General features: G+C 38.5%; 1 long non-coding RNA gene across 1 annotated transcript; it reads left to right on the top strand.

Annotated features, from left to right (window-relative positions):
- The first annotated feature begins 6495 nt into the window (after nt 1-6495).
- Nucleotides 6496-15309, top strand: LOC147584632 (uncharacterized). The gene is made up of 3 exons (XR_015255705.1): nt 6496-6960; nt 14586-14716; nt 15030-15309. It is a non-coding gene; the product is annotated as an uncharacterized LOC147584632 (long non-coding RNA).
- Nucleotides 15310-15898: the final 589 nt, after the last annotated feature.

The following is a 15898-nucleotide window of genomic DNA, read 5'->3' as shown; positions in this document are numbered from 1 at the left end:
GATTAGTCTCTGTGGCCTAAAATCAAATTGTGTGGGCAGCAGATACAAATAGAAGTAAGAAGCCAAAGGTTTCCTGGCAAAACCATAGATCTATGGTGCTTTTCAAAAATGCTGAAAACCAGATAATAGCCACACAATCCAATGACAGCTATAGGCTAACTGAATATGGGTTCTGCCTTGGTCCTGAGACATGCACTCAGAAGCAAGAAAGCTCATGTTTTCCTGGGAGAGGATGGAGTCATGGGGCACGATGCGTCTCTCCTTTCTCTATCAAAAATTAGAAAGTGGACAGTGTGTCCCTGTTACTTTTCGCTACAATCCCCGAGTGCTTTCCAGCTTCCCAGTTCTCTGCCTCTCACTGAAATGCCATCTCCTTCATCATAGACTCTGCTTGCCCGAAAGGTTTCATACACCCAGACCTGCTGTTCTCCCCAAAACTGTCAAGTCCCCAAGTCTCCCCATCTTCCCTCTCAACCAAAATGCTCCTTCCTTGAGACCAGTTATACTTTTTATTAAGCACCCACGTGCACACGCATTCCCAAAGCAATGGCCTTTTAACCCAAATTAAAGACCCATAATAAGGTCAGAAGTGCCGGCAGATTTAGCCTACCTTTGTTCCTTTTTCTCTCATCAAATTCAGATATGACGTGGATGTTTTAAAAGAATGGTAAAATACAGCTTCATTAACATATCCAAATCGTTTGCCTTGACTCATCCAATCCAATGCTTAGTAGGGAGCGTGTGAGAATGTAGTCTAGCAATGTCAAGGATTAGAAGAGAGAAACTGTCGCTACTCCTCCAAAATAATTCACACTTGTACAGGATCAAGAAGTAGAAAAATCCTTCACGTAAGCGTTTTGAACAAGTGGAGTGCTGTGTGCGTGAAATTGTGCATACAAACATTTACCATCAGTGCAAACATGTTAAGCTCTTTAGCAACAGATTTAGGAAGTTAGAGTTTGCTTATATGTCTGGTGACTTGTAGACTTTTAGGATAGTTCACTGATGCTACTTTTTTGCAGATGTTACTTTTTTAGAGCATTTCTCTATTTCTAGCAAAATTGAACAGACGGCAGGGATTGTCCGTATACACCCTGACCTCAAGCCTGCACATCCTCCCTCACTATACATCTCCCGGCAGAATGGCACATTTGTTACAGTTGATGAACTCACAGTAACTCACCATTATCACCCCAAATCCATAGATTACATTGGGGTTCACACTTCCTGGTGTGCTTTCTATGGGTTTTGACAAATGTATAATGATATGAGAGCATCATGACAACATTGCACCGCCATAAGTTCACTGCGCAAAGAATCCTCTGTGCCCCACCTACCCATCCCTCCCTCCTGTCTAACCCCTGGAAACCACTGATTTTTACTATGTCCAGTTTTTCTTTCTTACATTTCCTAGAATGTCATATAGTTGGAATCATACAACATACGGCCTCTTCACATTGACTTCTTTCATTTAGTGATATGCATTTCAGGGTCTTCTGTGCCTTGTCATGGCTTGATAGCTCCTTTTTTCTTAGCGCTAAATAAAAGAACGATATCACGTGGGTAAGCCTCAGTTCATCCGTTCACGTATGAAAGGACATTCTGGTTCCTTCTACGTTTCGGTGTCTGTGAATAAAGCTGGTGTATTCATCCTCATGCAGCTTTTTGTGGGGACACGAATTTTCAACTCCCTTGGACACCAAGGAGTGTGATTAGTTTAGTATGTTTCATTTTGTAAAATATGGCCAAACTGTCTCCCATATTACCAGCACCATTTTGCACTGAGCGAGAGTTCCTGTGGCTCCACATCCTTGCCTGCGTCTGGTGTTGTTACTGGCTTGGATTTGCCCACTGTGATAGGTATGAAGTGGTAACTGATACCATATTGAAGTAAACTGATAGACATTTCGTTTAACAACTATTTACGGAAGGGCTATCATGGGCAACACAACGCTGACAAGTGTTAGATAAACACAAGATTCCATTTCTGCCAGTGAAAGCCTCGATCCCAGAGCGCACACTATATGGCCAGAAAAGGTCCGTACACAACATGTTTCTGTCATTGTTAAAGAATTTTCTCTGAGCTGGAGAACGAATCTATGTGTTTCCTTGTTTGTGTTGTCTATTGAGAGCGTGGAGGTTTGGATGTGGGTGGGTTTTTAGACAACCGTTTTATACACTGTTTTGTTTTTTGTGTTTTTTGTTTTTTGTTTTTTTTTTTTTTTTTGCTTTTCTTTAGATGCTTTCCCTCACATGAAGCAAACAATTGTACCATAACTAACAGGCAGCCTAACCACTGCAATGTCACAATACAAAGCCCAACACACTCCGGCTCAAATTTACTTTTGTAATTAAAATGAAATCAATAACACTGCACTCTAAACTAATTCAATTGAAGGTGATATTAGCTTTTTGTTTTTGTTTTTCACGGATCTGGAAAAGACACCGTGTCTCCATTAGGATTTCTATATCTGAAGCTTCACTAAGTAGGGACCTTTAAAATTAAAGGGGGGGGGGGGTGCCTGGGTGGCTCAGTCCGGTAGGCGTCCCTACGTCCTACAGATTCCTTTACTGCGTGTGGCCACCTTTTGCCTCTGGCTCCTGTGTGTCTTTGCTGGAGTTCAGCTCTCAGACTCCTGGAACCTCTTTGCCCTTGTGCATGGCAAGGCCAAGGCTGCTGAGGATTTTTCATTGTCCCCTGGGACACCTCTTTGCCAGGGAGTGGCAGCAGTAGGAGTGAGGACTGCAACTCCCTCCAGCTCCCAAGCAGAGCCAGCAGGGGCCTTCTAGCTAGGGGGACTGAGCCAGATTTACCCACTGTGGCACTTTCCTTGATGAACCTTCTTGGCCCCCTTCCTTTTCCACTCCCATTTCCCCTCTCCCTTATTAGTTTTTCTTGGAACACTTCTGATTAAATCTTATACACGGAAATCATTTCCCTCGGAGTGTGTCTCTGGGAAGCACAACGTAAAACAGTTACTGATCAGTCGGATCTTATGGCTACATGTGAATTACACCTTGAGTTGATACAAATCAAGGAATAAAATTAACATTAATCCTCTTTATATTCAATTCATCAGCTCTAAATTATCATTCTGATCTTTCAATCTGATAACATTATAGAGTCATGTGAACAGCTTGAAAATACCTTAGTTTTGGTCTCTTTGCAGCCAGTCTTCTTTTTTTTTTTTTTTTTTTTTTTTTTAATTTTTTTTTTTTTTCAACGTTTATTTATTTTTGGGACAGAGAGAGACAGCATGAACGGGGGAGGGGCAGAGAGAGAGGGAGACACAGAATCGGAAACAGGCTCCAGGCTCCGAGCCATCAGCCCAGAGCCTGATGCGGGGCTCGAACTCACGGACCGCGAGATCATGACCTGGCTGAAGTCGGACGCTTAACCGACTGCGCCACCCAGGCGCCCCGAGCAGCCAGTCTTAAAGAAGTAAATAAACATATATTTTTTTAGTTCATTTATTTTTAGAGAGAGAGAAAGAGCATGGGCAGGGGAGGGAAGAGAGAGAGAGGGAGAGAGAGAATTCCAAGGAGGATTCCATGCAGGGCTTCAGCTCACGAACCATGAGATCACGACCTGAGCTGACGTTAAGAATCAGACGCTTAGCCAGCTGAGCCACCTAGGCTCCCCTTAAGAGGTAAATAAAACATCTGCATTTGTACTTTGCAGGGTTTTTTTTTTTTTTTTTCCTTACATACTTTAAAAATCTAATTGATGTAAATGCTAGTCTCATTTCTCTATTCTAGAGGAACTTTGAGCTTAAGCAATCTTGAGAAGAATTGATATGTAACTGTCAATATATAATTTGAAGAAAAATTCAATCTATCCAAACATATAATCAAAAAATAGCTCATAAACGAGTAGTTCATGTAATAAAAGTGAGTTAGGAAAGGGAAAATTGTATATTTATAGTGGAGAAAACCAGAAAATACTGCTTTAATCATGTGCTCAAGGTTAATTAGGCCGTAAGTCACGTTGATGTTACAAGCACTCTGATAAAATATAATGAAAAAGGCACTTCGCCCTTGTGATTTTCCTTAAAAAAAATATATATATATATCTCCAACCTAATCAGAATAACTAAAATTACCAGTGTTCTTCCAGAAAAAAATAAAAATCAAAACAAATTGAAACACATTCTCTAGACTACCTGGACAGTATCTTTCAGAACTTTGGGGTCATCAAAAACAAGACTAAGAAACTGTCTGTCACAGACCAGAGTAGCTCAAGGTGACATAACAATTGAATGTCATATGGGATCCTGCAACAGAAAATAGACATGTGTGGGGAAACTGGAGAGATCTGAAAATTAGCATTCAGTAATATTGGATCAATGTTAATTTCTTGTTTTGACTAACGTATCATGGTAACGTAGGATGATAACATTAAGGGGAGTTGGTAGCTTATATCTGAGAATTCCATGAATTATATTTGCAACTTTCTGTGAATCTAAAACTGTTCTAAAATGAGAACTATTTTTATAATTTTTAAGGTTATTTTATTTATGTTGAGAGAGAGAGAGAGAGAGAGACAGAGAGAGACATGAATGTGTGCACATGAGTGGGGAGGGTCAGAGAGGGAGGGAGAGAGAGAATCCCAAGCAGGATCCATGCTGTCAGCACAGAGCCCGTCACAGGGCTTGATGTCACAAACCGTGAGATCATGAACTGAGCAGAAATCAAGAGTCGGATTATTAACTGACCGAACCATTCAGGTGCCCCAGAAGCTATTTTTAAAATATGAACCATTAATGCCACGGCCACACTATAAAATGTCATTGCCAACTTCTGCAATTGATCCTAACAAGAATAAATATACAGGTTTATTTTATTTTATTTTATTTATTTGGGGGAGGGGGAGCACAGGTGCACAAATCGGGGAGGAGCAGAGAGAGAAAGGGAGAGAGAGCATCGCAAGAAGGCTCCGACTGATCAGCACAGAGCCCACTGGGGGCCTTGACCTCAGGAACTGTGGGATCATGGCCTGAGCTGAACCCAAGAGCTCAAGCCAAATGAACCAAGCAGGTGCCCAAAGGTTTAACGGAACTGCGTGCTGGGAAAGGAGAAAGTGTACTGTATGGTTATGGAAATTCTTAAATGAATTCAGCAGCAGCAGAGTCTTGCCAGTTTGCCGAGATAAATGACTGTAGAAGACACAGCACAAGATATTAGAAGGAAATTAAAATGGATGGCTACCGATTGTGAGGATTTGCCTATATTTGTTGCTGGACAAAAATGCATAACTTTATGCTGTAAGCAAAGTTAGAAATAAAACCCAGAGGTAAACTAGAATTTACATTGAATTTCAGCAGCATGAAGATTTTAGTATGAGTGTGTTCCAAATATTGCATTTGTTTTTGATCTGAAATTTAAATTTAACGGGGGATCCTTTATTTTACCTGGCAAACCTACATGGAGGGGACCCTGGGGACTGGTGGCAGGTTGCCTGTCTCTACAGTCGTCACTGAAAGTACTTTACCTTCTACTGGGACACAGCTATGCACTTAGTAACTTGAAAGCATGAGGCAATGTCAAAGATTCCAAGATAGAAACTTAAAATACTCTGAAACCTTTCAGAGAGAACCTTTAATTGGAACCGAAGGAATTAAGGGTGCCCGGATAGCTCAGTCCGTTAAGCGTCCAACTTTGGTTCCCGTCATGGTCTCACGGTTTGTGGGTTCGAGCCCCTCATCAGGGTCTGTGCTGACAGCTCAGAGCCTAGAGCCTGCTCCTAAGGAGACTGTGACTCCCTCTCTCTGCCCCTCCCCCGCTCAGGTTCTGTCTTTCTCTGCCTCAAAAATAAACATTAAAAAAGATTAAAAAAAAAAAAAAAAGAACTGAAGGAATTAAAAAGGCCTTAATGGAATAAATGGCATGGGTACTTGGTTTCTAAAGGAAAGGAGAAGGAATGAAAATTGAGAGATAGGTATTTCAGGTTGTATCAACAATGCGGACAAATTACATAAATTCACACAAAATGCTTACTGATTACATAGCGACTAAAATTCTCTATTCTTGGGACTGGGAAAATTGCTTCTAGGAAAACGGAGGAGAAGAGGAAGGAGATGAAGGAGAAAGCTGTATCCTCCTAAAGCTTAAATAAGGAGAAGGGACCAAAATAACAACAACAACAAGAAACCAATAATTGATAACCGGTAAAAAATGTAAAGTAAGTGTTTTACAAAGCATAAGAAACTGAAGGAAGATTCAGAATGATGAGTGATATAAAATGATCATAGGTAAGGTAGCACTTGAGTATTTGAAGGAAAAGGAGAGAAGTCATGGAACTCTCTGGAGAAGAATGTCCAACCGGAAAGCAAAGCTCAAGCAAGCAAGAGTTTGAGAGCAGGAGATACGTGGGATGAAGAGAGAACCGAGTAGGACGGGAGCAAGGGGGTGGGGGGGGGGGGGGCAAGGAAGGAAAAGAGTGAATGCTTCAATCAGGTAAGTGTTCTCAGTCTGTGGCATGGACTTTGGCTTTGTCTCCAAGTAGGAAAGTTCTTGAAGTTTCCCTGAGCAGAGAAATGACACGATGTGATCCGGTTCATAAATAAATGCTCAGTCCAGAGCAACAACAGTGGAAGCTGAATAGCCAGTGAGGAAACCATCCGGATGCTTCCACAGGTAGCAGCCAATGAAGATGCTGTCCTGGTGTTTCCATGGCAGCAGCCAATGAGAAAGCTTCTGCGGTGTTTCCACTGTGATCGCCCAATGACAATGCTGCCCTGTTGTTTCTAATGAGAGAAGTGAGGGCTCAGATTACCGGATATGTCACAGACGTGGAACACGCCGGATTTGCTCATGGATCACAAGTGAAAGAAGGAGAAAACTCAGGGATGCATTCAAAGCAGAGAACCATAGAATGGCAAGAATCGTGGGACGTGTAAATGATACCATGAAGGGAGTGAGCGATGGACCAGAGCAAGAATAATAAGTTCTCTCTGCAAAGTGGGTGACTTTTACAATGTTGGTGTGAAAAGATTGGGGTTAGATTCTATAAGTCGTGGGGAAGCATGCTTTTATATGACAGAATATATAAAAATAATAAGTTAAATAACAAGATAGTGATATGATATAAATTGCCTCGTCTTTTTTGGACTCAAAGTGGGCAATTTTGATTTAATCACACTGCTTTCTTCATACGGATCTCTATAAATCCTGCTCTCATTTTATGCACCACCTCCAGCCCCCGCCTGTTTTCTCCCCGTCCCCCCCAAAACTCCCAGGAAAATTACCCTTTTCTAAAACTTGGAGAGGTCATGATCCCAACATCCTTTCTCTTTCTCTGTCCCTCCTTCCTTCCTTTCTGTAGAGTATTCCGTGTGAGGGAGTGTAAAGGGGCATGGGTGTTCTCATACATCGATTTCGAGAACACTAAAATGTATGATTTTTGTGGGTGATAAACTGACATGATTCATCAGGAATTAAAATACACATACGCTTTGAATCAGAAAGCTTAGTTTATAAATGTGTCTTATAGAAATCGGCACAATTTTATGAGTATACAAAAGAATTATTATGCAGTATTATTTTTAATAACCAATAAAGTGAAACATGGAGATGCTTGAAACTGGAGTGTTACTGATATTAGTAAAGAGTTAAACAAATGAGGTGAATAGTTAACTACTTAATGAGAAACCTGAGTAGTTAGCCCTACTATAGTGGTAAAAAAAAAAAATGTTAGTTGCAAAAATAAGATCGTTTTTGTTAAAATAAAAGACAATTTACAAGTACATGTTGTACTTGTTGTACAAGTATATGTTTTTTCATATATTCATATATGTGACTTTTTTCTATATAAAATTTTGTTTCTTTAATAGAACAGCATGCTCAGTTAGAAACAAAGATACAATGCAATTAGGATAACAGTGGATAACAGCCAAAACACATATTTTAAGTAATCTGATAATGCAGAAAATAGAAGTTTAACAATCATCAGATTCATAAATTACTTATTACGAACCAACAAGTTAAAATATTTTTGTCATGTTCAAAGAACTGAATGTGATGTTCTAACGTAAGGATTTAATCCCTTTGGGTATCAGAAGAAAGAAAAATGGCTGATACGTTGAAAGAATCTTCCCTGTAATCTTTGCTTGTAGCAAACATTTTTAGACATTGTGTGCACTGCTGATATTAGCTCGAGATAATAAATTATTATAGTGAAAGCAAATGCAGAAGATTTTGCCCAAGGCAAAATACAATGTGGTTTCAACAAGAGTTATAGTTCCACAAGGGCCATTGCGGTGAAACTTCATGGTGTTCCAAGAGCTGTTTTTAATGTAATAACAAATATTAAGCACTTACAAAATGCTTACCCTTAATTGGAATGAGTTTTGCCTGAAGATAGAATATAATTTATGTAATGTTATTTTGCTTGTCACAATTAAATAAATACATAGCTTAAATATGTGATGATTAGAAATCGCTTTGAGTGCTTCATAAGGTACATAATTTTAGAGGGGTTTATTAAATATATATAACTGCCATGCTAGTTTTCTTTTATAGAATTTTTATTTCAGAGAAATTTTTAACGTTGACTGATAGTATATAAATAAATATATAAGCAAATCTGTTAAAACAACAGTGCCACTTAGAAATCCAGCCTGGGTTTCCATTTAAAAGGTCTACGTCATCAAAGACCTGGCTTGTCAGACCACATAAAGCCAAAAGCAAATGTTCTCTCTCTTTTTAACAACCTTTCACTTGATTTTCACTCCTTTTTTTTTTTTTTTCTGTCCCACATTTAATGTACTTTTGAGAGATAAGAAGATAAAAAGAGAGTTTTCTTGTTTTCAAAGCCCTGTACTGGTGGGGGTTATCTCCTTTTTGGGGGAAGTTACCATTTTTTGTTTACTCGTTTGGGAAAAATTATCTCAGGGAAGCAGTAAGCTTGTGATTCTCATATTCGAAGTCTGTGGTATTTAACACTGTTTATGTACTATCAACCAAATTTGAACCTAGAATAAAGAGGAATTATACATATTTTTTCCCAAACCAGGCTGACATGCAAAATATCTAAATTATTTTAAAAAACGGTACCATTGCTGGGAAGTGTGATTCTATGGGCCTTTTGTTCTTCCAGAAGGGACTGGCTAAGATAAAACTTAGGGTTTTCAGTAACAAATCAGCTATGGTGACCTTTGTTCTGATATAAGATACCAGCTAAATGGTTCCATGGGATACATTCTCCTACTGATCTCTCTTAGCTATTGCTTCCAGACTAAAGAATTCAGCAAGAAATCTAATTAGTAAGCAAAGAGTAGCTTTGTGTGCTATACTTAGTTTGTACTAATCTTCATATATATCCAGGTCTTTCCAAATTAACTGCTCTGTATTAGTGGCATATCACTGAACACTGTTATAAATCTAATAACGTGATATGTTTAAGAAACCGTTGTTTATGTATGTAGTGTCTTCTGGATGCAGCCTCAATAATTATTTATATATCAGATGAAAAGAGAGTAAGAGGACTTTAAAAAATATTAATAGAAATGTAAGAATAATCAAGTAAAAAGGAGGAAAATAAGAGTTCTGTATCTGGGCTAGATGGGGGATGGGCATTAAGGAGGGCACTTGTTATGATGAGCACCGGGTGTTCTATGTAAGTGATGAATCGCTAAATACTACTCGTGAAACAAATATGATACTACATATTAACTAACCAGAATTTAAATAAAAATCTGAACAGAAAAGAATGACATATCAGCATAGTTAAGCTGTGTTTATAGGCATAGTCTTTGCTAGTAATCAACGCAAGTTTAGATTTTGAATAGTGTGGTAGGCCCTTGAATACCTACCTGAGGCTATTTCCCAACAGTATTTTTTTAAAGGAAATGCATCAGGCTAAAATTTAATACAATTGGATTTTAAGGCTCATAAATGTAATCAGTATTTGTTGAGATTCATTATTTTTATTTACAATTTGAAAATTATGAGGGGAAAGGCTTAATACATTTCAAATGCCAGTATGTCTTTTCATGAACTAAAAGTTTGGCTTCAGATCTTTTTAGGTTTTTTTTTTTTCCTTATTTTAGAACAAGCTGAGTGGAAACATCTTTGTATTTGCTCATGAAACCCCACAGCATTAACTCTCTAGCCTTGAGATTCATTAGGACAATGTCATTACAACACTAACCCAATCAGGATTTCACAATGAGAAATTCTCCTCTCAATTTTCCACACTGTCTATTAAAATTTTTGATAAGTCCTATAATAATCTCTCATTAAGTAACTTGATCATTGATTTACAATTTTCATTTACAGGCCACAGTGCATAGTGCCTTAAGTTGTATCCTCAAAGAAGTTGCAATCATAAGAGGGACATAAATCGTTGAGTCATGTTTTGAGCAACAGGCTGGGGTTAATATGTAATATTTCTTTATTGTTTTAATGTTTATTTTTGAGAGAGTTGGGGAGGGGCAGAAAGAGAGGAAGACACAGAACCCGAAGCAGGTTACAGGCTCCCAGCTGTCAGAACAGAGCCCAACTTGGGGCTCGAACTCACTAACAGAGAGATCATGACCTGAGCTGAAGTCAGGCGCTTAACTGAGCCACTCAGACGCCCCTAATATTTCTTAATATTTCCTGAAATGGTAAAGTATTCAATGGCACTCTACTTTGCACGGTTCAAAATGCCTATGAGTCTATGATTTTCTCAGAGTGATATGTACAGTAATCCTTTGTATATTCAATTTAAATATGGGGACATGAAGACATATACATACAATATAAATATGTAAATACATTTATAATCACATATATAAATATAAAAATCATATATATGCTTATATTGTTTATACATAGGTTACTCCCTTGTCCCACGTAGCACAGCTCTTAAATGATGGCAATGGAATCAAAACTAAAGTCCTTCAAACACTAAAGTAACACTTTCATGTTTTAGGAAACACTTAACAATTGTGTAATCTCCTGCATTTTGAATAGTTTATTCTAGTCAATTGTATTGATTTCACTAAACAAGGAAAAATATATTGGTTTTTGTTCCCCTTGAATCCTTCAAGTTTCTGTTTGTAGTCTAGGTTATTTTTCTCATATTTCTCTCCAAAGTAACTTTAAAAAGTATTTTTTCGAGCCCAAGTGGTTATTCTTTCGGAACCCATGCCCGCAATTCATGTTGGCGGATAAAGCAGAGGACAGACAGTCTTTTTCAGTAGGTAACTTTAAGACACTATGGTGTTTATTTCTACGGATGTAAAAACTGAATGAATTGAATGAAGAGGGGTTTGGATTCTTCGTTAGTATATCCTTGTTAGCCTGTCCCTGGTGCAGGCAGTGTGTCAAGAACTTGATATTTTCAGAACTTTCCCAGCAATGATCTTTTGTCATTGGCTATTATGATTTGAAGGCACCTCCCACAGAGAAGACGTGACCTTAAGTGTGGAGAGTCAGAGAGAATGTGGAGATTTTTACTAAATTTCAGACAAGTTGTATGTGTGGGTGTGTGTATGTTTAGTGGATGAATGCAAACAGATGTCTGGTGAATACCGTTAGAAAGGAAAGGGGATAGATAGATAGATAGATAAAATAGATTATCTTTTTCCTTTCTTTTCTTTTTAAACAAAATCATCTCACATTTTTATCGAAAAGAAAAAAAATATATGTTTCAAAAGAGACGGAAAATACGTCCGATGAAGCATAATGCATGACATTTCTTCGTTTGCTGACAGAGATAGGTATCTAAGGATATAAATTCTGGGGGAAGATGTCTCTTTTCTGTTGTGCTAGTGCAATGGGGAAAGAACAGAATCCTGATAGTGACATCATTTTATTTCCACGTGACTCTTCCTTTGGCAAGCCCCGCCTTTCAAAACCTAGGCACCAGGGTGACAGAGCAGGCTGCTGGCATGAAGGTGACCTAGGTTCTGGAGGAATTTCAAGGCTCTGTTTCATGGGCAACTGGAGACTAGGAAGATTGCCGTGTTAACGTAATTGATATTCAAGGGAGTAGGTATATTCATGGCTTTTAGAAGGGTATTACTTGCTGTTAGGCTGGGGGAGAATTCAACCTGAGAGCACAAAGTTGTCATCAGGAAGTGCAGTCAGCCTTGATCTAAATGAGATCCCAAACCACCGAGATTCCTAAAGCCAATGCATATGTTCTTGTCGTATATATTTTTTGAATAATATATTTTATGTTTCAACACTCTCTGCAGACATCACATGCAAGCTGCATACATTGATTCCGATTTTCCTGACTGATTATTTCTCCTCTTGGTAGTAAGTCAGACACTCAGGGAGATATTTGTTTTTCACATGAGGCTATAGCATATTGAAATGACCAAGATCATCAAGCCACATCCAGAACAAATCAACAGTAAATAGAGGCTGTGGCAGTAAAGATGAGATGTGGGAAAGATCAGACTGTACTCCTTTCTAATCTTATATTCTCACCCCATCCTTCTCTGTGCCTGGCACGGTGTCCTGCTCAGGATTAAGGTTAAATAAACATATTTTAAAGTGATTGAACAGGTATTCAATAAATTCATATAGGATGAAGGAATGAATGAATACATGAGGAAATCTTCCCTTCTGTGTGGATCCAATCCTGGAAATGAATATTTTGCTGCATAAGAAATGAAAAGAGACAGACACGAGGAACATTCTGTGGGAAAGATTTTACCAGAGCTGGGATGGCTTCATAGGTAAGAGGTATGGAACAGGACAATTTCCCTTTGGGTCATTCAACTTGTATTCCGTGCCATACAGATCAGATTAACAAAATAAGAAATTGTCAATGTATCTGTTGTTATGTTGATAAATAAGATCAAAATATGCCTTCAGAAATAGTCTAATAAATATTCTTACCGATGACTTTTTTTTTATTTAACTTTTTTTTTTCAACGTTTATTTATTTTTTCTGGGACAGAGAGAGACAGAGCATGAACGGGGGAGGGGCAGAGAGAGAGGGAGACACAGAATCGGAAACAGGCTCCAGGCTCTGAGCCATCAGCCCAGAGCCCGACGCGGGGCTCAAACTCACGGACCACGAGATCATGACCTGGCTGAAGTCGGATGCTTAACCGACTGCGCCACCCAGGCGCCCCTCTTACTGATGACTTTTAAGAAATAGTTGATAGTTGGTCAGAAAAATAAAGGTATTATTGTCTGACACCTGAGAAAAATAAATCTATAAACACAATACTTCAAAAGACCTTTAGAAATTAGAAATATTCTCTTGAAGAATTAAAGACAGTACTAGAAAACATTAGAAAAAAAGGAAATGTGCTACATTGAGAATGGAAAAAGATGTCCCCACCGACAGTCAAACAGAGAAAATGGTCAGCAAGAAATATAAGGACCTTATGTCATACAGTTTTCTGAGTTGCTAAACTACTCCATCTATGGAAACTAAACAAACGCAAATAATAGCGATAATAGAAAATGCAATATGGGATGAAAGTAACCAACGATACTTATTATTCTCTGCTTGGGTAGGGAATTTTCTGTCCTTATTAGAGAGACATTGCAGAGGGTCACTGAGGGGTGGGGGAGGCTCTGAGGCCGTGTCCTTCCCTCAACCCCCAGCTCCAACCCTTAATTATGTCATCTTGGCTCTGTTTACAATTTCTATGCCTCAGTTTTCCCTTATAGACAGTAGAACTACATTATCACTTATGATACATCCTCAAAATGAAATATTTATGATTTATCCCCAATAATAAAAATGTGTAGCCTTGTGACCATGTTCAATGCATAATTTTTACCATTTTGAGAACATGTGGGAAGACATTGATTATGGAAACAACGGCTTTTCGGAAACACAGTAACTAGGATTAGACTTAAGAAAACTTACACTGTGAGTTTATATTGAAGAATTGCAAATATTTAACTCTGAAACCAGCCATTAAAATAAGGTGATTCTTTTTTCATCAGTATAATATATGATCAAGGTAGTAGTTTCTTTTCTCCATATCTACGCTAGAACAAACAACAAATAATCTTAAATATTAATTGGGGCAAATTGGTGTTGGACACACAAAGAGTATCTTGATTACATGTTGGTAGATATTATATCAACTTTGCATTAAATGTTTAGAATATTTGTAATTATGGAAATTATATTCTACATTTCTAAGAAGATAGCAATAGTCATATTTTTAAATTTTTTTAAATGTTTTATTTATTTTTAACACAGAGACAGAGCATGAGTGGGGATGGGGCAGAGAGAGAGGGAGACACAGAATCCGAAGCAGGCTTCAGGCTCTGAGCTGTCAGCACAGAGCCTGACGCGGGGCTCGAACTCATGAACTGTGAGATCATGACCTGTGCCGAAGTCAGACACTCAATCGACTGAGCCCCCCGGGCACCCCAGCAATAGTCATATTAATAAAAATGTCTAACACTTATATAGCAATTACTATAAGCCATAGATTCTTCTAAGCTCCTTACTTATATTGTCTGAAAAACAAGAGATACATCCAAATGTTATCTCTCTAAACTCATAACTCAGTTCATGGGTTGTAGTTCTCAGCATTCTTCAGACTTAGTACAGTTCAAGGGAAATTGGAGAGAATTAAATACAGCTTACAGAAAAAGCATGAATATGCTTTCAGGTATGCACGTGCAACAGGACAAGAGGAGGAAATTCAAGACTCAGTGAAAATTAACAGTCTAAAGTAGCCAGCATTGCTGCGGATTATATGGCCGGAGAACCCAAATCGCTCCTTTCAAGTCAAGTCCTGGGGTAATTCGCACGGCTTCCTTCAAAGACTAATTCATTTAACACGGAACAGTACGGTTCAGAGCTGAAGTAATAGTTAACATATTGCTTAACTCTAGCTTGGACTGTTCTTAACACTCATATCTTCTTTATTAAAGGATTGCTGGAAAGTCTGAAGCAAATACATATTTTAAGAGGTTTTGTTTTTTCCTAAACTTGGGACTGGGGGAGGGTCCAATGTTAAAAACAATTGCGAGAGAGATTTAGTTTATATAACATAGCATTGTGTTGGGAACTAATAGGCTTTTTTTTTTTTTTTTTTTAGTAACTGTGATAGTGGGTGCTCTGGCTCCAAGCTTCAAACTTAAAGATCCAAGATTCCTGAAACTCAGAAAATCTCTATGAGTGAAAGTCAACTTCCTCTTTAAGTCTTCCCTGGGCACACGTATTTCATGTTGTGGCTGTCGTTGACCAAAATGACAGATATCAGATGAATTACTCCTTTTCTGAGAAGCAGAATGCTTTTTATACTAATTATGATGTTTGGAATGGAATCAGAAAAGGCTGGGAGTGTAAAGAAAAGGGAAAAAATGTTGCTATTAGAGTGTAGAGGGCAACAGGCCATCCTTGCCTCTGTATTTTGGGGCACAGATTGATCATTAAACACTTTTTAGTACCTCTTGACTGCAGACATTTTATATCCAGGATTGAGAAACCTCATAATGAATGAAAGAAAAGGAGGGGAGGGGCCGGCAAGGAAGGGGATGGGGAGGAGGAAGGGGAAGGGAGGGGAGAGATAGGGGAGGGAGGAGAGGGAGAGAGGAAGACCAGAAGAAAACAACAGGTTGAGGCCAGAATTCACCTAATGGATTTAACAAGCATAACATAGAATTTGTTTCTAGCCATATGCCATATTTGGGGAAACTCATTCTGAAATAATTTCAGTGTTTTTTGGTGTCTTCCTTTCATTAATTCACAACCATCTGTCACTCCATAGAAGTGTGATGCACATACCCTAATGAATGCCTCAGAGCAACGCTGATCATTCTGTACATTATTTTTATCAGTTGGATGTCTGAAGTGGGATCATAATTCTTATCATCATCTTGTTTTTTTTGACCTGTAGACGGATTCTTGAGTCTAACGTTTTAATTCCCATAGAAAGAAAATACGACTAAGTTTCTATAGTAGGGATTTGCCCTCAGG

This window comes from Puma concolor, chromosome A1 (assembly GCF_028749965.1).
Source record: "Puma concolor isolate L17-30 chromosome A1, mPumCon1.1.hap2, whole genome shotgun sequence".
NCBI lineage: Eukaryota > Metazoa > Chordata > Mammalia > Carnivora > Felidae > Puma > Puma concolor.
The sequence above is the reverse complement of the archived record's forward strand: the minus strand, read 5'-3'. Positions and strand labels throughout refer to the sequence as shown.